Consider the following 27,853-nt stretch of genomic DNA (forward strand, 5'->3'; position numbering starts at 1 on the left):
CACTTAATTAAATGCTGCTAAAATTGTACTTTAAACTTCATCTCATATCTTACTAGCATAATTACAATCTGTAAGGCTCCATTTTATATCAGTCACTAATTTGCTCTCCGGCAGTGCAATTTCTCGTTATGAAGCATTCATCTCTAACAAGTCAAAGTGTGCTGAGTACCATGGTTCCAGAACAAAGAATCAGTAGTTGTCTTCCTCCTGAAAGCCAAAGTGTTGGACCCCAGAAGGAATCCCATGGCATGTGACAGAAGTCATATAAATATATTATATACATATAGTTTTGGAAGAGTACTCCTAAACCATGAGTGTGCAAAGGAGATGTGTGCTGAAGACACCCTTCCATTCTGCAATGCAGCCAGTGAACAAGCAATGGAACCAGTTTGACTATATAGAAAAGCAATGACCAGATAATAGGGAGATGATTATCAAAACCACAGAATTACCAAATAGAAAAAAGGGGAAAAAACACACTCACTACAGCTGAACATTCCCCCTTCTCTAGAAAGAAGATAATTCTTGAAAAATAACAGAAAGAAAAGGGAATGGAGGACAGCCTGACAAGGAAGCCATACACAGAAGTGAGATATTTAACTCGGTTTTGTATGTCAGTGCTCTTCATACGTTGCTGCAAGATTTAGCTCTGTGTTACGAGCTTACTTGATTCTTACTCGACAGTAATTTCCCAGCCACACTGTGTGTTAAACCAGACTGTGTTTTCCTAGGTATTGTTTTACGTCTGCACTTCACACGTAAAGATTCTCTCTGCTGACTTTTGGATAATCCTAGTCCCTGTGGAAGGCATACCTATATATATATAAGCATTACTTAAACACACTCATAGCATATGTTTATATGTAAGCAAAAGCATGCATCAGTGCAACTCTTCTGAAGTTTGATGTCCACTAATATGTGGGGGAAAGCCTTTCAAAGGGGATCTTAAATCCACTCCTTTTGGAAATCAGTTATGCCCTAATGAATAAGTACCAATCATCATCTACCCTTACCCTACCCTTATCTTGCGAATATTGTAATTCTGTGCAATGGTTACTTAGGGATTAAAGCACATAGATACTTAGGGTATTAGACATTTCTAAATAAAATAATTAATTTTGCCTATTTTTGCTCAACAAGGAGGCAGAAGAAAAACTATTGAAAATGAAATACAATTTAATGCAGACCTTGCATGAGAATAACCTGTCTGTAAAAAAGTCAATTTTTTTGTCATGAAAATGCTTCAGAAAGATTTCATGGAAGAAGACAAATTGCTTGAGTCTCTCCAAAATTTCAATCTTGGCTGCTTACAGTTAAAACTACACAACACACTTTGTGAAACCAAAGCTTTATTCCTCAAAAGCTTTATTCAGCAGCCAAGAAAGCCAGTGTCCAGAAAGTAAGAGTGAAACTTAACTGACCTAGTCACATTATTTCATTGTTTTTTATAAGCTTACAATGATATCTGTATATGGTACGGATAAACAGCCCTTGCTGTCTAAGTAATTAAGACTGATGAAATCCATTTGGCCTTTTTTGTACATGTTTCTTTGAAGAAACATCAGTTTTCACAGCATTTTTTTCCTTCTCCCCAGGAAGGCAGAACTCTGCTAGACCTGTCCCAAATGAAAAGGAGAAAAAAAAAATCACTAGTTATAAACCCAGATATTTCAACAATAGCCATAAGATGATGTGGTAGGCAGAAAAAACCCACACACAGTGTTTGCCTTAAACTATTCTGGTTCAGTGCTAGTTTCTACTCTGTTTTTCAGAGACAGGCAGAAACATTTATTCAGATGACACTAGCTTTAGAAAAAAAATGTAGACTTCCTTTGCAGTTTAAAGTTTTTGACCCTTATTCACTTCCCAGGTTATTTTATATCTAAAACATGTTTGTCCTATTTCCAGGCTTTTATTATAAAACAGATGTATTGAAGTCCATTGATACGGCTTTGGCTGGGATAGAGTTAATTTTCTTCACAGTAGCTGGTATGAGTCTATGTGGTGAATTTGTGCTGAGAACAGTGTTGATAACACAGAGGAGTTTTGGTTACTGCTGAGCAGTGCTGACACAGAGTCAGGGCCTTTTCTGCCCCTCACCCCACCCCACCAGTGAGTGCACTGTGGATGCAGAGAGAATTGGGAGGGGACACAGTCGGGACAGTTGATCCCAACTGACCAAAGGGATTTTTCATACCTTATAGCATCATACTCAGCATATAAAGTCAGGGGAAGAAGAAGAAGAAAGGGGAAGGACGTTTAGAGTGATGGCATTTGTCTTCCCAAGTTGCCACTACATGTGACAGAGCCTTGCTTTCCTGGGGATGGCTGAACACCTGCCTATCCATGGGAAGGGGTGAATGAATTCCGTGTTTTGATTTTGTGCATGGCTTTTGCTTTATCTATTAAAAATCCTTTATCCCAGTACAGGATTTTCTCTCTTCAACCCTTTGGATTCTCTCCCCCATCCCGCTGGGAGAGGGAGTGAGTGATTGGATCCATGGGACTTTGCTTCCGGACAGAGTTAAAACACAACAGTCATATAAAACCTGGTGTTCATATTCTATGTGTACATATTCCATATACATACTCCATCCTTTGCTGTAATACACTATAAAACATATTGTGTGTTAATCATTCTCCCATTCTATAAGAAATTCTGACATACAAAGTTTGTTTAACCACCATAACTCAAGCCAAATTTATTGACTATAACATTAAACATTTTATTAAACTGCAAAGATAATTTCAGTTCATAATATATTTCATGTTGATTTTTTTTAGAAGTTTATAAACTCTCTACAAAAATTTAAAAAAATATTTCAAGTAGAAATTTATACCTTCTTAACTTCCAAACGCACACCTGGGATATTTCATTGGAAAACTGTTTAAAACATTGTTATATTTCCAACAGCATCAGTTTCAATTCTCAGTTTTTGACAAGAGTTTTTAAAAGTCTTTAATAACTTGCCAAACAAAATCTTCTGGGGAAAAAGTATTACAAAAACACACTTTACGAAACACATACTTTCCTAAGATGTAGACTGTTAAAACAAGTAAGAAGAGATGCTTATAGTTTATATGGAAAAGCAGATCTATCTGTGGCAATAATTACATTTATTAGACTTGAGCTTTTTTTCAGCATGAATGCAGGTATGTTTTAATATTCCAAACAGCCACAGAATACTTTTATTTGCTTTGTTCATTAAAAAGAAAAGAGAGGAAAACACTGCAAATAAATCTTATTCATGGATACAGATATCTCAGCTCATAAAAGCAGTGAGCTCCCAGCACATGTTTTCTACTGGGTATTATAAACCAAATGTATAAAATGCATGGTTCCATAGAAAAGTATATGACTTTGCAGTTCACTGAATCCTTTCCTTAGCAACATTTCCATTTCTCATTTTTGTAAGTAAATGAGAGCAAACCCAGTAGATTCTGAAAATAGACAGAATATTTCCCCTTTATTTAAGAGTTAGATGAAAACAGTAAACTACATAAAAAGAACAGAATTTAGAGAAGTACAGAACAGCACAGGCTGGGGGGGCATCTTCAGCAGTTATTTGGTGGAACCCCTTGCTCTGTGGCCAACTCAGACCTGGTTGCTCAAGACTGTCAGGTTTGAATACCTCCAAGAACGGAAAGTTCACAGACTCTATTTATTTATTTTTCTAATATCTAGCTGGGATTGCCATATTGCAACTTGTGTCCATTCCCTCTCCTATCACTCTTCCCTTACAAGATGTATCTGGTTATATCCTCCTTATTTCCTCATTAGACAACTGAAGATAACATTTAGATCCTGAAGACAGCATTTAGATATTCTCTCAAAATTCTTTTCCTCAAAAATCTCCTATGGCAAAGGTATGGCAAAAGCATGCTTGTGCAAAAGACATAACTCTACTAAGATGCGTACGATAACAACTGAAGATAACATACAAGGCCAAACAGACTCAGTTGCCTCAGTTTCATCTTGTATATCACATGCTCTATCAAACACTCAAGAAATCTTTAAAGTGTTTATTACAAAGATGAAACATATAGGCGATGTCTGAACAGTAGCCAAGCCAGGTAACAGATTATAATCTATTTCGAAGGGCTTTTGATCAAGTCTTGGCTTTACATGTGCACTTGAATGAACAGTAAGAAAGGTAGGAGAACGGGAAAGATTGAGTGTATCACAGAGCTGTTTAGTTTAGGTATCTCTGCTTTCAGTTTAAAGATTTTTTCATAATTGGAATTTAAGGATCTCAGTCCTTTTTATATCAGAGGTTATACACTGATGGCTTCAGAAATACGTATCTGAATGTCCTAGTACATAATTTGGTTTAAGATGAAATGGTACATTACATATATCTGTTCTACAGCAGGAGTGGAAATCTTTAGATTTAATTTGCTAAGTATTTTGTTCTTTCCTGGTTAGTGCACGCAGTGATCAAAGCATGGTGTGTACAAATAGCTGGTAAGTGGGGGAGAGCACATTGCCACATTGCTGGCAAAGCACTGATCATTGAATTCTTATTAAAGTTCTAATGTTTAGATACATCTTAACTTTCAGCTTGCAGCACTGGAATTCACCTATCACTCTGCGTACCTTTATTCTTCGGAAATTTCATGATTTCCCTTGAGACTATAAGGAAAAAGAAGCTGTTTATACACACATCATATCCAGAAATTGATTCACTTTCCAAACAGAAACATGAACTAATAGGACAGTAAAATTGTGAATCACATATTCTGTGGCTTTAAGGCAAGCTGATAAAGTCATAAAATTAAGTTCCCCAGAGACACTGAGACCCAGTAGAGCATATTAGAGCATATTTTCTGAGTAATTTGTTATTTTTTGTCCAATGCAATACATATTTTGAGTCAAACTTAGAATAATGCGATTACTTCTCTCATCATCACGTAGTGATTTGTCTGCATTTTAAAAAGTCGGCTACCTAATAGAGAATTTGCAGGTGTTTTTTCAAAAACAACACAGAGCCTTCCACCACTAAGCAAACTCCATGTTTCACTGTTCCCATTCCTTTCAAGCAAGAACTGCATTCCCTAGATATTAGGTATAAAATGGCTCCAAGTCATTAGTATTTCACTTTTTCAAAGATCTTATTTTTTTCCCCAGTGTTTTAAGGGCAGTCATCCAGCAACATTTGCTGTGTGACAGACATCTGCAAGAAATGCGAACGCATACAAAATTCCAGCTTTCAGAGAACTCAAGCTAAATTACTAACTTGAAGTTTCAATATAAGCTTGCTGCTGTATGCAGCAAAGACACAGCACAAATAAAGGCAATCATCTGTCCTAGAGATCACAGTAGACACTACTAAAACAAGCTAATCTTGAAAGAGGAAGTTATCTTCTGCTGATTTCTCTGTTTCTTTTACTAATTATTCCTTGAGTTTGCTGCACTTCTGCAATAGTGTGATAGAGTGAAAATTTGACAAATAAAAGCATTTGAAGGTCTCCTGTAAAAATGAGGAGATTCTTCTGTTATTTTGATACACTTAGATCAATGAGGGATAAAAAATGGATTTAGTGGAAATAGAGGGTCTTACACTTGAGACATGGAAATGACAATAGAAAAGGTGCATTGTGCTTTATAATACTGTCTTGCAACTATGTGGATGAGCAGATCTCATAAATATCCAGATGAAAAGGGATAACACTCTTGAAAGCAAGGACAAAAAATCTTCATGTGGTTTCTCAGAAGGAGAGCTTCCAGTCAAAGACGAAGGTCACAGAAGGCTGAGAATGGTATTGATAGTACCAGCATCTTTGGTTGGCTTGAAATGAAAGACATATTCTCAGCCTTCTTAAAGCTCTTAAGACCTTTCTTGGTTAAGGCCCCATGAACTTAAAATTATTTTGAGACAACTGGCTTTGTGGAGAAGGTGACCTGGCAACTGGCCTGTAGCAGACTCTCTGTCCTTTGTGTAGACAGAAATTCCAAGCTGACACACTGAGAACACACAAGGCAAGACAGGGCAGGGAATACACTCAGAAATTTACTTACCAGAGACAGAATGCAAACCAGAAACATAGCACTGGATGACATAAGAAAAACCAAGCAAGAAGAAACAAATTTTAGAGTTAAAACTGTAAAGACAGAGCAGATGCTCCCCAAATAATTTAGGTCACCCATTCTGGAGGTACGGAGGGAAGATCCAACGTCTTGTGGGAGTTCAGCTGAAAGATGGAATATGAGGAGGAGAAATCCCAAATGAGATGTAAGAATGATGAGAGAAGGAGGACACAAGCACAACAGCAAAGGGAGGAGAAAAGGTCAATATGACTGGAGTAAAATTAAAGTGAATGTTCTGAATATTCTAACAGTTATTATATAAATTACATGCCTTATCCACCATTAAGAGAGCTGTTTAAAGAAGAATTACTTATTGAAATCAATATAAAACTGCCAAGGTGCTCCACAAACACAAGCTTGGGTAACGTACCTGCCCTGCAACATTTACCATCATTCGGAGCGTAGTAAATCTCATCCATTCAGCCATAAATAACTGCCCAAACCTCTGCCAGATAGGCACTATTTCCAAATTTCAGCTATATTTACACACCCACGGTTAGCAGCTGACAAGTCATATATGAGGGAAATTGCCTCCCTCTAAAAAAGAGCTGCTGTCAGAGCTGCTTTGTTCCACATGGAAATAATTCAAAGGAGTTGTCATGAAAGAGCAGCTATATCCAGAACAGTTACCACAACAGACATTTTTACTCAACACCTATTGCAGTATTTTTGCAATACTTTTGTTCAATTGTTCAATACTGAGTTAAGTACCAAAGAAAAGTTTATGTCTTTTATTTTTTTTCAACTCATAACTTCATGAAGATAGCAGAAAACAAAAACAAAACAAACAAACAAACAAAAAACACCACCACAAAACCAGAATAGAGTCAATGGGTCTACTGTGAACCAAATTCTTTCCTGAGATCCAGGCATTGTTTGCAAGGTAAAACTTCAGACATAAGCAGGTAGGCATTGCCTAGAGATGGGCTCTGTCTCCCTTATTAGTTCCTGATCAGCCCTATCAGTGCCTGAAAAGATGGGGATGAAATAAGCAGTCTCACCCTACACCTTGGTGCTGCAAAGCTGGTGGAGAAGAATAGGCAACTCCTCACATTTCAGTACCTGCCACATTCAAACCTAATTCTGGTAATTACTGAAGTTCCTTCTCTAGAAGGGCTCTCCATATTTTCTTTTTCTAAATCTTTTTTCCTCTTCCTCCTTCAGAGTACCAAGAAGGTGAAGAGGCATCATTGGAGATGAATGAGGAGAACAGACTGCCTTCTATGAGCTGGAGTGATAATAAGATGCTGGTGACATGACAAGTCTGGAAGCTCCAGGAGATGTGAGCTCTGAGACTGGTATCCCAAAGAGAGAAGGGTGCAGAGGAAGAGGGATTTTCTAGGGAAAAAGAGAGGAAAAGCCTCAAGCACCCACTTATCATAGAATCATAGAATGGTTTGGATTGCAAGTTTTCTAGAAGATCAACTAGTTCCAACACCCCCGCCATGGGCAGGGACACCTTCAACTAGACCAGGTTGCCCAAAGCATGATCCAGCCTTAGTTTGAACACTTCCAGGGATGGGGCATCCACAGCTTCTCTGAGCAACCTGTTCCAGTGCCTGCCACAGCCTCCTACACCTGCAAAGCCCCCCTCAGCCCCACTGCCTCTGTAAAGCTCCTCACTCCTTTTTCCCAGCTGTTCTTAGCCATCTTGCCCCATCCATTCTCTTTCTCCACACAGAGCTGACCTCTTGTCTGTCTAGGGCATCTCCTGTAGCTCAGCCATTGTCTGAAACTGCTTTCCTGTATTCTCTGCATCCTAAGCACACCCTGCTGCTGCAGAGCCTCAGGCCCTGTCTACAGGGCCAGAAAACCCTGCAGAGGTGCCTCAGAACTGAACATCTGAATGGCACATGCATCCCTCTTGTGACATGAGGCACAGGAAAGCAATGTGTCCTCCACATCCAGTTTTCAAGACTCTGCAGTGCCACGGCACATATTAAAATCCATTTATACCACCCAAAAAGGGCACTTTATGTTTTCATTTTTTTTTCCAGTGTAAATACTGAATGGAAATTTTCATAGTTTTGCTTTGAAGGTAATTTAAGTAACTGCTTCATTCCCTAATCTACAAAAAGGGAATACCATAAAAGTCACAGTAATTTTAGTTACTTACAAAAACATTTGTAGAGATTTTAGTATCATCTACTATATGTGAGCACTATCGCCTTAAGTAAGTGAATCCATAAAGAACAGGTTTTATTATAAGGTAATATTAACCTTAGTGAAATAATCAGTATTCCTGAATCACCTCCAGTTTGATTAAAGGAGATACTTATTCCAGATAAACTTCAGATAAAAAGATGATATGCAACATTGAAGACAACATATGAATTTGGGATAGTTAGTGAATTTTGGATCCACTGAAAACATTACAATGAAATGAAATACAATACTTCCTAATGTGCCAAATATTCTGTCTGGTTTTGTTTGGTTCACATAACAACCCAAAATACAAGCATCCATTCTTCTCAAAGCAGCAATTCCCAATTTCAGATAGCAAGTATGAACAAATGACATTATACCTATATATATATATATAAATATAGACACACCAGCTTTTGGACTGTGTTGTGCCACAAGTTATCACAGCTGTAAAACAGGCTGGATAAACTTGAAAAGAAAACATGGACAGAAATCCTGCTTTGCTGAACAGCATGCCCAGTAATGATCTCAGCTCGTAACTCGATGACAAAATTCACAGGATCTGCAAAATTCCCACCCTGCTGCAACAAAGTAGGACTTCTTTTTCCCTCTTATAATTTTTCAGACTTGGGACCATCACTCAGTGGGTTTGAGGACTCGCATTTCATCTTCTTGTTTTACAGGTCGTCAGGGTGTGAGAAAAGAGGGGAAACAAACTTAGTTATTAATTTATCCTAGGCTGGCACCCCTCCTTAGGCAAAGCACCCAGTTCCTGCCTTGGCTCACTCTCACAGGTTTCCTAAGCCATGATAGAATGATATGGACATAATCCCTGGCATTTTTTCACTGCTGTCCAAAATGTTCTCAACAGCAACAGTGAATATTGTCCAACATAATCAGACATTGAGTAATGTGAAGCTAAAATAAGACAGAGGGACCAACCAGTAACAGCCAAGGCTCCTCTCCACAGATGGACCCAGTCCACGAACTGAACCAGATGTACAAAATGCTCTCACAACAAGCATCATGCATTAAATCTGCATCTTCTTACCCCAGGGCTCTGGAAGGGTTTGTCTACTGTGCGTTTGGCAATCTCTTCCCAAATGTTTAGCTCTCTTGTTCATTTTCTCCTTCAAATGACTGCTAATAGCATGCCCCCAGTTTGGGGACAGGAGTGGTTTTTGGCTGTCAGGAAGAAAAGCATCTCTGTTTTTTGGTTTGGGTTTTTTTGTTTTGTTTTAATCTATTTGGTGCTCTAAAATACGCATTTCTTCGGCTGTCTTGTTCTGACCACACTCTACTCTCGGCCAAGAAGAAAGCAAAGTAACACTCTTTGCAAGCTGCAATTAAAAAACAAACCACAGAGTATTCTTAGTACCTGGATAAACTGCCATTAATTATTTAGGTGTGCATGCCAGTCACAGTCTGTCTGATTCTGAAAGGGGAGCCAGGGCACATATTCCAGGAACTGCATTAGCATTAGATGGGAAGCACTCAGTAATTTTACAAAAGGGTGATGTGTCCAAGAGCCTTAAATGTCAACACTGAAGGCCACACTAATACCTTTGTTAAGCTTTGAACACAGATCTGTTCTGTAGCAGGACAGCTTGGTCTGGGTATTTTGGAAGGTAATAGATAAATGCTGTACATCACCCTACGAGATGCTGTCAGTTGAAAAGATCCATCATAGTACAGTTTTATCCAAGATAGTTCTCTTCATTGAATATGTTCTCTTCATGAGAATATGTTGACAAAACCTGAGGTAAAGCCTGTTAAAATACACCTGGTTGCATGCAGAAAATAGGAATGAGACGTACACTCAAGCTCATACTTGCCCACCCTCAGATGAGCTGTGGTGAGATATTCACATTGCTCAGGCCAGTGCTTCAGCTCCTGTAGCACCATGCACTTGCCTTTTTTTCCAAGACCAAGCACAGGCATGGAGCTACTGACTTAGTCTTATCAAGTCTGACTGTTCTTTACAGAGCAGCATAAAAAAGAAAATAATACAAGAAGTCAGCAAACATCTGCTTTTGGAACCTTTACCACACCTTTTAGGCCCCTGCTTCTTACTCCTCCTGACCCCACTACTTTTGCAACAGGGACTGCTGCACCTACAGAACTTGCATGGCTGCACTACAAGTGAGCTCTGGTTTCTGTAAATTAGAAAACAGCAAGCAAGCAAACAGCTGCATGTGGTTATCATTTTGTATCCATTTTTCTGCCTCTATTATCTGCACAACATCTATGTTGGAACTCCCTGATAATCATTTCAAGTCTAGCAAGTACGATAAAGTAGCTACGTTGCCTCTCTCACTTAGACATTACATCAGCATGCCCTCTTCAGAAAGGATAAAATATTTATGATGATTAATACAAAAGACGTTACAGACAGAGCATTTCAGGAACATCAGAACAGATTACAATTTAAAACAATAACATACCTAATAGCTTTCTCTACTTTGGGATTTGAAGGGTTGTAGTGGAATGACATTGAAAGACATTTTTATATAATTTGTATTTAGGTCTGGTGTGAAATTCAAGTCAAAAGACCCCTAAATTCAGATTACAGTCTTTTTAAACTCACCATGGGCAGGGAAAGTTGATGCCATGTTTAATTTCAACAAGCTGATTACACTGCCTGTGTAACCTGGAGCCTTGCTTTTATTTTACCGGTGTAACGAGAAGCAATAACCCTTTGAGAATGATCAGCATCCATTTTAGTCCTGCTTGATCAATGTCAGCTGCATGTGGTGTAGATCAGCTGTGGTGTGGGATGGAACAATGAGCCTCCTTGCTGAGACCCCATTCCCCCTCAGCTCAGACACTGTCTTTGCATTTAGCCCTGTTCCTCAGTCCCTGCCTATGGTATTTGCAGCCATGCTGTGTCTGACTTCAAGTCTTGTTGGCCCCCAGCCCTGGCTGGGAAGGACACTGTTCCTGCCCCTGCCCCTACCCCTGCACTGCCACCCTCCCAGCTACCCTGGCCCTTAGGAGCAGCCCTGACCCAGGGGTATGTGGAGACATCCCGTATTTCTCATATTATCTCATATACCTGTAACTTCTGAGAAAGATTCTACTCACCTCTTTTTTAATAGAATCATATAATCATTTAGGTTGGAAAAGAACTTCCAGATCATGGGAGTCCAGCTGTTAACTGTTAACCCAGCACTACCACCTTGGTAAAAGCCAGAACTTTATCAACCTAACATTTCCTGTCAGACTGACATTTCCCATAAGACTGGTTTGTTCAGCCTACAGAAGAGGAGACTGAGGGAAGACTTTATTGCTGTCTTCAACATCCTCACGAGGGGAAGCAGAGGGCAAGTACCAATCTCTTCACTCTCATAACCAATGACAGGACTCAAGGAAACAGCATGAAGTTGTGTCAGGGGAGGTTTAGGTTGCATACCAGGAAAAGGTTCTTCACCCAGAGGGCGGTTGAGCCCTGGAACAGGCTCCCCGGGGAAGTGGTCACAGCACCAAACCTGACAGAGTTCAAGAAGTGTTTGGACAATGCTCTCAAGTGCATGCTGTGATTCTCGGGTGTCTTGTGCAGGGTCACGAGTTAGACTGATGGGTCCCTTCCAACTCAGTATATTTTATGATTCTATGAAAAATACCTAATCTCCTGAATTAAGTGGTTTTGCACACTGACCACAATCCAGTGAAATCTTTGGTTTCCCTGGGCTGGCAGAGCAATAAAGGCAGCCCCCAGGATGGAGAAGCGTTTGCTGGACAGAAACAACTGAATCTTCCCACAGCTCATCTGGGTACAGTGGAAGGAGGAAGACAGAGGCTGGAACAGTTTTTAAAGTAAGGCTGTGCAAGACCAGCAGGGTGATATCTGTTCCAGAGCACAAATACACTGAGGAAAATGCTGACAAGGGATTCCTCAAGCATCTGTTTATATTGTGTAAGAGGGAAATCTGAGTTACCATGGAAGACTTAACAGCACACACTGGAGACTTTGTGCTGCCTAAAAAAAAAAAAAATTAAAAAACTCTACATATGAATGTTTTTTGAACTCACTAAGAACTTCATTTAGCTTGCAGGAATTTTATATTATATCCAATCTTGAATGATAACTTAAAATTTACCACAGAACTAAAAATTAGCAGTTGCTTCTTTATGAATGATACCATTTGCTCATTATGTTTCTTATTCACAAACAGGATAACATGAAAACAAATATACCTGATGCCTTAAAAGGATTAATTTAGCAATCCTGGGAACAATTACGAACAAATTCAGCTGGGAGAAACAGTTTATTTAAGACAAAGATGAAAGTTGGGACCTGTTTAGGAACATTTTACCAGACACTAAAAAAAACATTAACAATGAGAAAATAGGAATTCTGAATTGTCAAACTGGTTTACTGAAGTAAAAGTAGATACAAAAAATAATCTACATCTGGGAACACAGGGAAATTGATTGCAATTAATATACATTAGGTGATTAGGGGAAAAAATGAAAGAAAGAAAAAATCAATATTATGTAGACTAAAGGACAGTAACAACTTTCTAAGCATGACAAGCAGAAGAGGAATCTCAGCAATGACATTGGTCCTTTTCTGAACAGAAGTGACAGAAATGCCAATAGAGATGCATGAAAGTTAAACAAGCTCAATAAATAGATTGGTTCTGCTTTTGTCGGTGAGAAGCTCCTCTGAAGTTCACTCTTCCACACCAAGTGTGTCTCTCTGAAAAATACAATTCTTTTTTCTAGTTCTGTGCTGGTCCATTTGGATTTTCAGGTGTTTTCATGGTCAGTGTTTTCTTTTTTATTGTCTTATAGAGTGCTTCCTTAGATGGAGCTTTTCTTCTCTGTATCACCATTTGATAAGTGAACCTGAAATAACGCTACAAAGAAGTAAAGTCTGTGACATTCTCAGGAGTTGCCTGAAATCCCTCCATAATTGTCCTTGACCCACCCCTGCCATGACACATAGGCGCAGTTAACTTAACTACTTTGGTATTTTAATTCATACTCTGCTATGATAAATACTTTTTCTTTGCTTGGAAAGTAGCTTGGAAGCATATTAAACAGCAGCTGTATCAGCACTTCTGTATAAAAAGTTAGCTTAGGAGGTTTTGAACCACCAACATTGGTTTTCAATTATTCTAAGGCTACCGGAGAAATTCCAAGGCAGTGGAAGAAAACTAAAACTATGTCAACGTTGTAAAAGGTAAATAGGATGACCAAGGTCTGCACAGACCTATAAGCCCTTTATCAATCCCAAACAAAAAACCAGAGTGCTTGCTATCAGATTTCATGCCATAAAGCTATTGTTAATCTTGCCTAAACAAGCTTCACTGATGACAAGGATTTCCTCAACAAGAACACAGAAAAACCTTAATGGACTCAGTTGAAACAAAAAAACCATCCTGGAACTTGGACCAATTTTAAGAAAAAAAGAGGAAAACAACCATCAGAATTTTAAAAACAATTAAAAGAACCCCCCACATAGTGTTAGCCTTACCAGTTGCTTTGTGTCTCTTCTCCCCTCAACATTAGAGTGCCCTTTTAATTTATATATAGGTAGACAAAGACAATAAAGAAGTTAAACTGATTAATTACATAGAAAAAAAATATCTCATTTGATGTATTAGGATATCCCTTAGAACATTATGTTTTTATTTTTAAAACATTCCGGGATCCCCTGGACATCTTTGGTTTACCTTTTCCTTTTTTTTTTTTTTTTTTTTTCAGATCAGCAAGTAAAATTTAAATAACACATGGAAAAAACATGTTGGTTTTTAGTCAACCTTAATTGTTCATGAATTCCAGAGCTTTTAAGTGTAAGTGGGGAAAAGGACATTTTGCATGTTTCCTCTCGGATTGCTGTTATGTGCTAGTTGCACGTAGTTCATATTCATGTAAGGAGCTAAAAATTAATTGTAATGAAAGCAAACAGAAATGGTAAACTTTCAAAAAGTATGTTTTCAGGGAATACATGGGTCTATAATGTCATATTTGTTTGGTGATTTTATTTTCAGGAAAAGGTCAAACAATCACTGTTGCAAGAAAGAAAGCTTTCTAACAACAAATATTTGTGGGGTGCTACTCAAGAGTTATAAGCTTTTGCAACATATATGTAGATTAAGATAGGCCATAACACATTTAACTAAGATATGAGTTATCTTCCTATGTTTTAGTATGACGAACATTATTTTCTTTCACAGCTAAAATCACCTGGCTTCTATTAGTCAGTCATTCAAAAAGGTGAGTCTCAACACATTCAAAGGCTGTGTTTAGGAAGCATTATTTGCCCATAAGAGTCACAGACTGCTAAGCAGATTTACAGCCTTGTACATAAGTTATCCTTTCTAATCTTTGCTTAAGAGTAAGTTGAGCCTGATACGACAGCTAAGCAGCTTTCAGAGTGGTATTGAGTTACGCTTCGTTGCTCACAGTGTCTTTTTTCTGCTAAATGATCAATCTCAATTTAGGTATTGGGAAGAAAAGAAGGATGAAAGAGAATGGGGAGAAGGCAGTCCTAGTCTTCACTCGATCCTCTGTAAAGCACAACAACTTCCTGACCCCCAATGGTTTCTGTGTTGAACTGGGCTGCAGAGAACTCCAAGAGCCTTTCAAGAGAAGGGCTTGAACAGGGAGTGATTAACCATGTACATCAGAGATGCTTGCAGATAATAGTGCAATACATTTATAATTCATACATTCAACACATCTAGGAGACTGCCTCATTACTGTGAAAGTCACTAAAAATTTACATTATTTATAACGAAATTTTTACCTTCTTTTTTTAATTATTCTTCAAAACTTCTCTCTTACAGTTAGGAAATATGAAGCATCAAATTCTACTTTGCTATCCCTAAGTATGTGTGATTTGTAGAAACAGGGAAAATTTTCAGCATTGATTGGTCTACAAATTGAATTACTGTGATCCTTTCTGTCAGGTGGAGAAGCTCAATCTCCTACTCTCAGCAAGATGTTAAATAAAGGAAAAAAAGCATTAGTTTATAATTTCTAAAAGAAGCCTTCTCCTTTTAAAAGAAAAGTAAATAAACTAAATCTCTCTATCGTAGCTGCTCAGGCAAGAAGCAGAGGATATAGATGAAGCCTTCATACATGGAGCAAACCTGAGTGCTCTCAGGCCAGTGAAGGTGCAACTCCCAAAGCAGAAAATCTTCCCCAGTAACACCACATCTCCAGACCTGAGCTGAGCAGAACTAGGTCCAGCCAGCAAGAGTGCAACTCACAGTTTTGGAGTCTGTGCTAGTATGCAGAGCCAGCTCTAAATTACATACACCATCACATTTTCAGATCTCTGTGTATCACATTCAGCCCTGGATTACACCTGCAAGATTATACAAAGCATGGGAAGCCAATACATTACATACCCTCCACATGATACTATGTAAACATTTTGCCTTGCCAGCAGTTTATATCAGTCATATTTCTGATCCAAAAAAGAGACCTATCTTTGCCTCCACCATTGATTAATTGACTACTCTGAGAAAACAACGAGAGGAGAAGTCTTAGCAATGCCAGTACCACAGGACAAATCTTGAAACCACCACATCAGAAATTTTTATAGAAATACCATTCTTTTTGTGATTACATATCACTGGAAGTTTACTCTGCAGAGTACACCCACCACACATTCAGCTGCATGTGTACACATCTCAATAGTCAGCGGTGGACCTGCCTAAGTCCTGTCCCACCAGCTAGCATTTGACATGCTGTGAAAAGAGACCTTGAAATCAGAGCTGCTGTGCAACTCAACCTTCTGATAACTGATCTATCTGAGATAGCATGACAAAATGTGAACAGTGATGCTTTACATCCCACATGTTATCACATGCCAAAAATGTTTGGAGGTGGAGCAGAATGACATAGAAAGAAATTATGTGGAGCATACTTTTCTTTCCATGCTAGTCAAGTGACATTGTTTTGGCAGTTCAGTCTGACGCAGTAAGTACAGTATCCTACATATTTTCTAATTTTAAGAGATACACTAATCTGACAGAGAAAAGATTTGACTTTCTTTTATTCCAGTTGAAGTTTCATATATTTAAATGAAATGTACACATAATTTAGGTGTCTGCTTGTAAATAATCTCCTATACTAAGCCCCACACTATCACGCTTGTTTCTCTAAACAAGGTAGAAAACTTCATTCTCTCCACCTAAATTTTCTTGGCAGACTTAAAATAAACAGATATTAAAGTAAGACTATGTATAATTAAGTTTTTTCACAAAAGCAACAACTGATGAACAGAAATCAACAATTGATAGCATTTTGCAGCCTCTCAGAGAAACAAGTGGCTAAAGTACAGACATTGCAAAGTTTCATTTGCTAGTGTTTGATAGCCCTGGAATATAGCTTATGCACAGAAAAAACTTTGCTTCCCTCTCCATTAAGGGCCTGTCTTCTCTAAAAATTAGACCACAGAAAAGAGTGGAGGGGAAACAGGAAAGAGTCTTCCTTTTCCCTGAGTAAAAAACATTTAGCTTTCCTTGGCACAGTGAATTTTTTTCCCCTTACATTTCCCAGGTTTTAAATGTTCGGGGTTTCTTTTGGTTTGGTTTTTTCCCCCTCACTTCCTTTTTCAGCTCCACCTTCAGTCTGAGAAAAATCTAGAATTGCACCCAAATGGCTATTTTTCTATTTAAACATACTAATGATTGCCTTTATCACAATCTTTTGTGTCATGTATTCCTCTCTGCTTTCCTGAGGCGTTCCTATTCTTCTCCGCACCTTGTAGGAAAAAAGTAGTGCAAGACGGAGAACATCATGACAGCTTCCTTTCTGCTGACACTGTCAACATATACGTGGTGTGTCATCACCAACTGAGCTGTGACTATATTTATTTTGCTTTTTTTCAGCAGGAACAACAGCCATTTTTCCCCTTGCCACACACCTGCCTTTTTCCCTGTGCAATCTTACAACCAAACACCCCACTAACTACTCTGCAATGGATGAGCTGTATACACACTAACTCAGGAACTGATTTGGTAAAATTAACATTTAGAAGCAGGCACCAGTAGTTATTTCACACATTATTAACTTATATTACAATTCAAATAAGCTTACAGCTGGCAAAAAAAGTGTCTTCTGTAAAGTGATCTCAAACATAATAGGCTTAATCAGAGATAAATTAAATTAGTCAGTCATGCATACTACAGCATATTAGCACTGAGTAGTTGTTAAATACATTTTCTGTTATCAGTTTTGCAGACAATATTGTAGCAAACAAAGTGCACGGAAAACTAGTAAATAAACTTTATGTTTGGGAGGCTACATGTTTGACATTTCCTAGGTTTTATCAAAATGTTACACAATCATCACTACTATAACTGCCACCAGGTTAAGTCCCCATAAATGATTCAACTTCACTCCCAGGCAATTAGCCAAAAGCAGAGCAGACAGAACTAATGAGTACCTAGACAGCAGATGTTCAGCGTGGTTTTGTGTTTTGTAGGGGATTTCTTCCATTGTAGTTTTCAGAAAGAAAAAAAGCATGCATGGATGAGTCATAGCTGGTATACAATTGATAAAGAGGAGACAGGCAACATTTCTATTTGTTATAAAATTAATCTTTGTGTTTAGGGCTTTTCAAAATTTATTTTTTCCTTCACTTTCACTACTACAGTTTGAAAAGGTCTTGTAATTCTGTGCAAACATCGAAAAGCATTGCTTTTGCCTTGTTGCTATCATAACTTTCTTTTGTATTGCTGTTATAGCAGCCAGCAGTATCACCTTCATCTCTAACTACAAACTCGAGTGAAAGAGAATACAACACAAAATTACTCACACACACTTTAAATGAGGAATCATTCCTTTCTGATAGGATCCTAAAGCCATATCTTGTTTTCTCATCCGTCTTTCAAAAACCCATTAGTACAGTATCTGGAGACATCATACCTTGCTTGAGACTGACCCAGAAGACTTGGGAGCATGTCTGACATTCTCTTACACTCTGCACATTTAAAACTCAATGTAAGGTGACAAGAACATTAAGCTGCCCACAGACCAAAATGTGAAACTAATCAGTATCTGTTCTGAGCCACAGGTACAATAATTGGAAAATTAAAGTGCCTCTGAACTGCTAGGGCTGGCTGCATCAAAAAGCAACACCTTAAAATGATTAATGAAGACAAATGTACGCCATTATTTCTATTGACAACAACATCAGACAGTTGCAGACTAAAAGAATAACACCATAGTTCTCATTTATTTTCTCTGAAGTTCGCCCCTTCCAAGAATCTCCTGCTAAGGAACCTATAAGCACTCACTGGTTAAAAGGAGTTTTAAATTGAAGCTCCTTTAACCCAGATGTGGAAAACACAGGTCCTTTGCTGCACCTACTGTAACCATTGTCAGTGAAACTGTAGTACAGAGGATATCAGTCACAAAGGAGGCATTCACCATCAGGTCCTTCACCTGAAAATGCTAACATGACCTGTAAAAGTAAAATGACTCAACTAATATGTGATGGCAGCGCTCAACAGATCTCTTAAGAAAATAATTCATGGTAATATTGTTTCAAAATGTACCTTTATTTTTTACTGCTCCCACTGCAACCATCAGTGACATGGCCAGTCCACTCAAACAGATTTCCTAATGTTCACCATCATGGGCAGGGCTACTGCAGTGGCCCTGAACTACACAAATCAGGGGCTCCATTTCTTAGGTGTGAGAGAGGGAACGGGACTAAATAAACTCTCTTTACAAGTAAATGGTGTATATATATATATATATATGCACAAACATATACACATATATATATGCACACACATATATATGCATATAAATATGTATATAAAAGTCAATGGGATTTTTTCAGTTTTCCCTTCCCCTTTAAAGTAGTGATAAAAAAATTAAATAATTCCTTGAGTCCTGTGGTACACTGGAATTGACTCCCAAGCAGAAAAATTTAAACAGTATCTATTTTTAAAGGGAACTTATTGAATCTTATTAAGAGAATCCTCACTCCAGGATTTTCACAGAATTTCTTAGTTCAAAGCACGTCGAATGTTTGGAACTCACATTGGAAAGAAAGTTAGCACTACAGGCAACAAGTATCAGTCAGGTTTGGAGAAGAAGAAAGGCTTCACCCCTTTGCAGGCAATCTAAAATACAAATAAGCAGCCCCGTTCAGAGTATTTTATGACTATGCAATTATATATATATTCACAAGCGAGGAAAGGCAACTAACTGTTATGCCTTTATCAGGCACGAACATGTATAGCTGTGCTACCCATGTCTCTATATCCTTTTTTACACTCTTTCCCCAAACACTTTCCCCCATCATTTCTTAGCAATATAATCTGTTTCAGACAAGTCTTCTTCAGGCCAGGCTTTTAACAAAAGCAGTAAGAACAGTTTGCAGCAGACAAGCAGAATTTCCACACGTCTGTTTATTTCTATTTCCATTAGAACAGTGCTTTGCATGAAAACACACTTGTGATGATGCAGCTGTCCAAAGGCAGGATGTTCTCATGCATTACATTTTCTGTCCTTTTCAGTTACCCATGATGGAAAAATAGAAAGTATTATTAAAAAATTATAGACATATTTAAAATATAGTTGGGAAAAAGAGACTGTGACAAAGAAAAGTCTCTGTGCAGATACAGGTCTACGTTATAATTCTAGCTAGTAAAGGCAGCAGAGACAGGAAGTTTTTTTTAACATCTAAAATATAGGAAATCTGGTTTTATTCTGTAGGTCTTCAAGAATTTATTGAATGACCTTGGACAATCTCTGAAGTAAAACAGACAAATTTCTCCACTTTTAGATACTGCTACAAATGAGGGGAAATCTTGAGTCTCCGTGAGAAACTTTGCACAGGACTTCCAGAGATGCTGAGAACAGAGTTTATGATCATGTGGTGGACTGAAAATTGGATGAATGGTTGAATCTAGAGGGCTGTGATCAGTATCATGAAGGACAGCTGGAGGTCAGTTACATGTGATAATCTATCCTGGGGTGAGTACTGTTCGGAATCTTCATTAATGTCCTGGATGATGGGGCAGGGTGCACCCTCAGCAAGTTTGCAGAGGATACGAAAGTGGGAGGAGTGGCTGCTACACCAGAGGGTTGGTCTGGACAGGGTGGAGAAATGGGCTGACAGGAACCTCATGAGGTTCAATAAAGGAAGATATCAAGTCCTGCCCCTGAGGAGGAATAACCCCAAGTACCAGTGCATGCTGAGCCATGAATGGCTGGAAAGGAGCTTTATAGAAAAGGACCTCGTGGACCTGTGACACAGGCCCCTTGCAGCAAAGGCCAACAGCATCCTGGACTGCATTAGGCAGAGGGTAACCAGCAGGTCAAAGGAGATGATTCTTTCCTTCTCTCAAGCACTGGTGAGGCACATATGAAGTGCTGGGTCTAGTGCTGAGAACTTCAGTACAAGACAGACATGGACACAGTGGAGTGAGTCCAGCAAAACACTATGCTAGATGATGAAGGGACTGGATTGCCTTTGCTATGAGAAGGGACTGAGAGAAGTGGAACTGTTCGGCCTGGAAGGCCTAGGGGATCTTACCCATATGTATAAATACCTGATGGGGTGGGAAACAAAGAAGGTTGAATCAGACTATTCTCAGTGGCACCCAGAGACAGGACAAAGTAAAAAAGACAAATTGAAATACAGAAAATTCCATATAAACATAACCACCCCTATTTTTTTTACTTTTTTTTTCTTTTCTTTTCTTTTTACTGTGAGCAAGGTCAAACACTGGGACAGGTTGCCCAGAGAAGTTGTGGCATCTCCACCCTTGGATATATTCAACATTCAAGAGAACATGGTCTTTGGCAATGTGGTGTAGCTGACCCTATTCTGAGCAACGGGTTGGACTAGACAATTTCTAGAGATGTCTGCCAGCCTTACCTTTTCTGTGATTCCATAAGGATCTGCAGACAAGTAAACATTTATGGAAATGAAGTTCGAGTGATTTCAGGTTAAAATATTGAAAATGGAAGTACTCTCACTCAGCAAACTTGAGTATCATAGAATCACAGAATCGTTTAGGTTGAAAAAGATCTCTAAGATTATTGAGTCCAACTGTTAACCCAGCACTGCTAAGGCCACAACTAAAACATGTCACTGAGCACCACATCTACACATCTTTTGAATGCCTCTAGGGTAGGTGACCCAATCACCATTTTTTCTACTACCCAATCTAAACCTCCTCTGACACAACCTGAGGCCAATTCTTCTCACCCTGTTATGTGTCACTTGGGAGAAGAGACTGGCCCCCATCTTGCTATAACTTCCTTTTGGGTAGTTGTAGAGAGTGTTAAGGTCCCCCTGAACCCGCTCTTCTCCAGGCTAACCAACCCCAGTTCTCTCAGCTGCTCTTCATAAGATTCGTGCTCCAGATTCTTCACCACCTTCATTCCATTATCCAGTAAGTGGGCCCCTTGTCACAGATGGAGATCAGGTTGGTCAAGCAGGACCTGCCTTTCATAAATTCATGCTGGCTGAGCCTGATTCCTGAGTTGTTCTGTACCTGCTGGTTGATGGCATTCAAGATCATCTTCTCTATGACTTTTGCAGGCACTGAGGTGCTTGACAGGCCAGTAGTTCCTTGGATTCTCCTTCCAGCCCTCTGGTAGATGATTGCCACATTTGCCAGCTTCCGGTCAACTGGGACCTCCCCATTTAGCCAGGACTGCAGGTAAACAATAAAACATGGCTCAGCGACCACTTCTACCAGCTCCCTCAGTACCCTTGGGTGGATCACATCTGGCCCCATAGGTCTGTGTGTGCCTAAGTGGTGTAGCAGGTCATGACCATAATCCCTTGGATTATGGGGAGCTTCATTCTGCTCCCTGTCCTTGTCTTCCAGCTCAGAGGGCTGAGTACTTGAAGAACAACTGATCTTACTATTTAAACCTGAGGCAAAGAAGGCAATGAGTACCTCAGCCTTGTCTTCATCCTTTGCCACTGTTTCCACTTGCATCTGATAAAGGATGGAGATTCTCCTCAGCCTTCCTTTTGTTGCTGGTTTATTTATTTATAGAAACATCACCAACAGGCTACAGGAGATGAGTACTTAGGTACATCCTTTCCTCACCTTTGGCCGCTGTCTTTACCTTAGCTTAAACCATTTCTTTACAGAAAACTAAACATGTCCCATCATTTGGGACATACTGGTCCTCTAGTCCAGAAAGAAGCCCTCATTTCCTCTGAAGTCTTGGGGTATTTGAAGAGGGACTGTTGCACTTCTTCTACTTTACTTGACAGTAAAAAAGTCTAGCTTCTTCCTTTGCCCTTGTGGCATGGATGTAGGGAAACTCATGGTTTTTCTTGCATAACTGCTTTATGTCTTGAATCTCTTCTCACTGAGAAGGTGAAAAAGAAGCTACAAGGCTTCTTTGCCCAGTACAGAAAGTAAAAGCAGTAATCAGAGAACACTTTGTGCATACATTTACACAGCATAATACATATATATTACACAACATAAAACACATACATATATATACAGACACACATGTATATATATGAAAACAAACAAAAAACATTGAGTCAGAGAAAGAAGAAGAAAACTATGTGATGGAAGAAGGGTAAAAAACAAAAATGAGGATGTAGTGAAGGTGTGTGTGGAGGGAACAATGTAAAAGAGTACACTCAAAGGTAAAATATACAACCTGACATCTCTCTCACTTGAAGCAAAACATAAAAGTAAGGAAAGACTGGCCAGGTTTTATCACGCTCTTTTCTAGAGCATTCAAATACTAAAGAGTTAGTTATTCTGAGGTGTAATTTCATAAGGTATTTCAAATGCACCAGGTTCCCAAAGTCATAATGTACAAAGTTTAAACTACAGGTTGTTCTTTTTCAAAGCTCTGTAAAAAAGGGCATTTTCACAAGTATACAGACACAACCTCCCAGCCATCACTGCCACACGATTTCCATTAAGTAACATATGAATAAAAAAATCTAACCACAGAAAAGGAAAATCTCATTGCTCAAAATACATTCTGAAGCTCACATCCCATCATCACTACAGCTCTAATGTCCCAATCAGAGCTGAATAACAAGTAATAGATTAAAAAGCTCTGAATAGGCACTTGATATTCTCCTCTTCCATTACACTGCTGCACTCTCTCTGCTCTTTTCCCTTTCTTAGCCATAGGATAAGACTTACAGGAAGAGATTCTTCTCCCACACAGATACTGCAAATCCAATAGTCCTATTTCCATTATTCAGTTTGATTTCTGTCACCTCTCTCAATTCATTCTCACTGAAACATAAATTTCTTAACATCCATTACACAAATGTAACTTCCTCATTATTCACAAGCATATTACTGACTTCATTTTGCACCTGTTTCTCATCTCCTAGCTAAAACCTCTTTTAAAGAATATCTTCACTTCTCACTCCTTAAATTTTTTCTTTACCCTAGAGCAGCATTTCTTGTTATTGGCTATGATATATTTTTTCCAACTCACCTGAAATACTCCTCAAAACCTCACATTCCACATTTCCTGTTCTATGTCTGACATGCCTCTACTCTTAGACTCAAGAATTACAGAGTATCTCAAGGTTCAGAAAAGAAGCATTCAGTGAAATACTGTATGACCACTGCAGGATAAAAAAATTCACTAGAGAAACAGGGCCTGGACAGTTCATCAGAAGTATAATAAATACACGTTCTCTTAGCGTAAGCAGTAAATAAACTGCCTTATGCATACAAGTTTTATTGTCTACTTCCAATAAATTTATCTCATTTTCACTATCAATAAAAAATATGGATTTTGGGAGGCATAAAATGAGTTCAAGGAAAAATTTTTAAAACTCTCATAAAATGATGGATCTACTAAGTAAATGCATTGATTTTGAATGCAATGAAACAGTGAACACTACTTGTTGCCTGTGAAGTTGTAGATAGGCAAAAGTAACGTTAGGACTTCCCCTAACAAGCCTTGTTTTTCACTGGTTTCACAATTTGGCCTGCAGACTCTCCCTGCAGACTACGTTTGGCAAAGAACACTTCAGCCTGGGAGTATTTTTTTGTCACAAAAAATTTTCAAAACAAATTAAATCTGGGTCATTTTCATGTAGTTAGTGCAAAGGACACTTTCTATGCTTGTTAGTGGTCTTCAAAAAAGGGCTTTGATTTTTAAAAATTTGAAACTTGGCAAGTGATAAATCCATAGAACTGTGCAGTCAAATCACTAGGGGTATTCTGAAGACAAACTCAGTTAAAAATAAACAAAGGGTTTGACTTCTAGAAGGGCCACCTTTAATTTTTTAACAGAATATTTACAGTTCTTTTTACGTGTGAGGATTTCCCAAGTCATCCCTGTTCTCTGAAAGAGATTTAAAGGTTGTTTCAGCACACTCTTTAACATACAGTCCTTTAGCAATGCAGAGGTTGTAAAGGTGTATTGGAGAGATGACAGCAGAGAAAAATAGCCCTCATCATCTCAGCCCATTGCTTTGCTAATCTGCATTGACAAACCAGTTTCCACACATTTTTAATAATAAGAAAAGGACACTTTAATATCTATGTTTAAGCTTACCCCTGCTGTCCACCAGTGGCTTCACATGAATTGTCTCATGTTAAATGCAGAAAAAATGGTGAGAGAATTAATTCCCAGCTCTGAGTAGCCAAACTGGAATCTGAAAACAACTTGGACATTCCTCTACCTGCATCTTTACTATTATCAAAGAACTGGCAAACAGTATCAGGCTACTGTTTATAATTTTTCCTGCCCTGCTATTTCAAAATCTGCAGTCTCTTCAACAGCTGTGCAGACTTTACGTCTTCAGCACATTTGCATAGGTGACAGAGACTTAAATGTAATTAGTGACTTTGGTGCTATTGCAGTAAAGACAATCCAGTTTTCTCACCTGTTGTTGCACTCTCCTACGCACCCAGTAAGAACAAAAAGCCTAAATTTATTGTAGACACTGAAGTGGATGTGACAGAAACAGGGAAAGGATTCCTGAAAGATATACCATTTTACTGTTTGGTGTGTAAAACACAAACAGATACCCATACCTCCAGCTCTTGCATACAAAAGGTAGGTCAATTCCATATATTACTGCTGTTAACTTTCCATTTTCCCTCCCTGGCTCTGTGGCAGAGGTAACTGAAGGGGACATATGCTATGTTCCATTTACTCCATAACCATCCTACCCATAATATCACATAACCTCCTCCTCTGTTGGTTCAAGCTAAAACACCAACCTCTGTGTTGGGGCTTATCAGGTATAAGCAGATGATCCCTTTTCTGCTACTCTTCACTTTTCAAGCAAGGACCTCATAAAATTATTACTGAATTAGTAAGCAAAAATGCAATATTTCTGCAAATTAGACCCCCTGGAGCCTGTTTGCAAGGCCTGAACTCTGGACCCTTTTGGAAGGTTGACTTTTAAGAAAGTATAGTAATTCTGCTGTGACAGAGAGAACCTGTAGCTGTGGAAAGAGTATCCAGGTACACCTGTGTTTGCATTTAAGTAGATGGATGGGCATGTACAAAACTAGTTGTCATCAAGAGAAAAATGTGGTTTCAGAGAGGGGTTTAGCAGCTTGGAGAACCCATAACCACCACCAGACACCTGCAGTCTTTAAGATCAGTCTATGTGTTTGACTCTACAGTGCAGGTGTTGGAAAGGTGGATGGATGGGTGGATGGATGGATGGATGGATGGATGGATGGAGGAGAGTTTTGTTAGTTTCTGGAACAGCTCTTGATGGCTAGAAGGACAGATGCACATGGTTAAGGGTAAAACACCTTGCACAAAAGATGTCTGCATGTTCAAGTGGATTCTCTGGTGGCTCGTAGTGGATCTAGTTGATACTTTTAAGAGTAAGAACTGTCTCTCAGTACAGGAATTGAATGCCTGAGGAGTATTTTGGAAGAGCTGGTGGTCACGTGCTTTGAAAAAGCCAAGCTTCTAAAAGGATGTCTGTGGCTGACTGCTTTTCAGTGTCACATGAAGGATTATTCTCTCTGGGAGGTTGGACTGGATTAGGTGGTTTGCTCAGGGCTGGCAAGCATGTTTTTGCAACCAGTGCCAAAGCTGGAATAAACTGGAGCACAGCTATGCTGTAATGAATTAAAATGCCCAGATACTCAGGAGTTCCAATGGCATTCTGAGGCTGGTGGTATCACAAAAATTACACTAGTAACAATTTTTCCAAGCTTTAGAAGAAACACCTTTAAGAACAGGTCTTTCTTAATGTCCGTAAAATAACATAAATGTAATAACATTAACATATGTAACAGTGACATAAATGTTATATTTTATCTCTGGGCTCTATCAAGCTTTTTTTAATACTTGTAACAGAAAAGGCTCATTTGGCAATGTGTTCTTTTGTTATAAGTGGTACAAACATAGGAGCAATCGCATGCAATTACAGATTGCAACTGCAAGAGTTACTGTATGCAACAGTCATACAAGGACTTTACAGACTTCTGAGACTACAATTATTTCTGTAGCTGCTCTGTTTGTGTTTTTTTTAAAGAATTCATACTAACATAATAATTCTATCAGTAACATGTGATTTGGTGCAGGATATTCACAGATGCATTAATTAGTGGGAACAATTGATCTAAATTTGTAGAATAGTCAATTAGTAGCACTAACTTCACAGGGGTACTCATTACGTGCAAATCTCATAAACTTGGGTGTTGAGATGTGGAAGTTAAACACCTGAAGAAGAGAGCAAATAGTGCTCTGGGCAGATAATTTTGGTGTTCATCTATTCATACGAACTGCAAAATGAGAACAGACAACTAAAAATATCTTAATAAGGTACAGTGCCAAAAACAATGAGATGGAAACATTTTTCTGGTGAGACTACTTTAGAGTAATTTAAAAGGAATGGTTTAAAAAGTAGAAAGAAGTTAATGATTGCAGGCAAGTTACGCTGCAAATGTGCTTTTCCTTAGCAAGTTGTCACTGTGTACAGAGGTGAAATATATACCTGCAAGTAAAGAAAACATATGCTTATATTTCAAAATATTATGATTATATTTTATTATGTCCTATTTTTCAAATGCTGTTAAAATTATCTAACATAAAACTAATATTTATTTCTCTATTATAAGCACCAAGCTACACTGCAAACCCAGGACTTACAGCTATACAAACACATCTTATTTATGTACACAAAGAAAAATAGGTCTTGTTGGGAATTCAGTCCAAGTGTGTGGTCATCAAGCTTTAAATCAGAGACTAACATGAAGATGTATGTAAAACAATTAATGTTCTATTACTATGATTATTATTTCTTAAAATATTTTTAAGTAGCATTTTTTTTTTCACTTCTGATATTCTGCCACTTGTAGATATGCATGGCTTTATGCTCAGCTATTTTTTAAAGTAAATAAATAAAAAGAAAACTCACTCTAGAAGTGGTTATCTGTTAGGGAGAGACAGAATACACCCAAGAGAACCAGACTGTAGAACATTTGCTTCCTCTATAATGAATCTCTAGATCCTGGGCAATTGCAATTACAGTCCCTTCCACAGCAGGAACTCCTGTTGTTATTGATACCTTTTATAGTCCCTGTCATGTACAGAGACTCCCAGAAGGTTTGATATTGTAAGAGTAAAGCTGGCTGCATTGCAAATGGAAGCAGGTTGAAAAGCCTGACATTTCTGCATGCCTCTCCTTAGAAACAACTT

The 27,853-nt window shown here is 38.5% G+C and overlaps 1 protein-coding gene across 12 annotated transcripts in view; it reads right to left on the reverse strand.

Annotated features, from left to right (window-relative positions):
* ENOX1 (ecto-NOX disulfide-thiol exchanger 1) overlaps positions 1-27,853 on the reverse strand; it is a 361,706-nt gene that overhangs the window by 158,908 nt on the left and 174,945 nt on the right. For 2 of the 12 annotated variants that reach the window (XM_050331525.1, XM_050331526.1), the window contains one exon: positions 21,718-21,879. The exons of the other annotated variants lie outside the window; for them this stretch is intronic. The gene's annotated coding sequence lies outside the window, so the exon portion shown is untranslated. The remainder of the gene's footprint in view (positions 1-21,717; positions 21,880-27,853) is intronic. 12 annotated transcript variants of the gene reach the window in all.

The sequence above is a fragment of the Myiozetetes cayanensis genome, unplaced genomic scaffold (genome assembly GCF_022539395.1).
Source record: "Myiozetetes cayanensis isolate MyiCay16 unplaced genomic scaffold, myiCay2020 scf5-8, whole genome shotgun sequence".
NCBI lineage: Eukaryota > Metazoa > Chordata > Aves > Passeriformes > Tyrannidae > Myiozetetes > Myiozetetes cayanensis.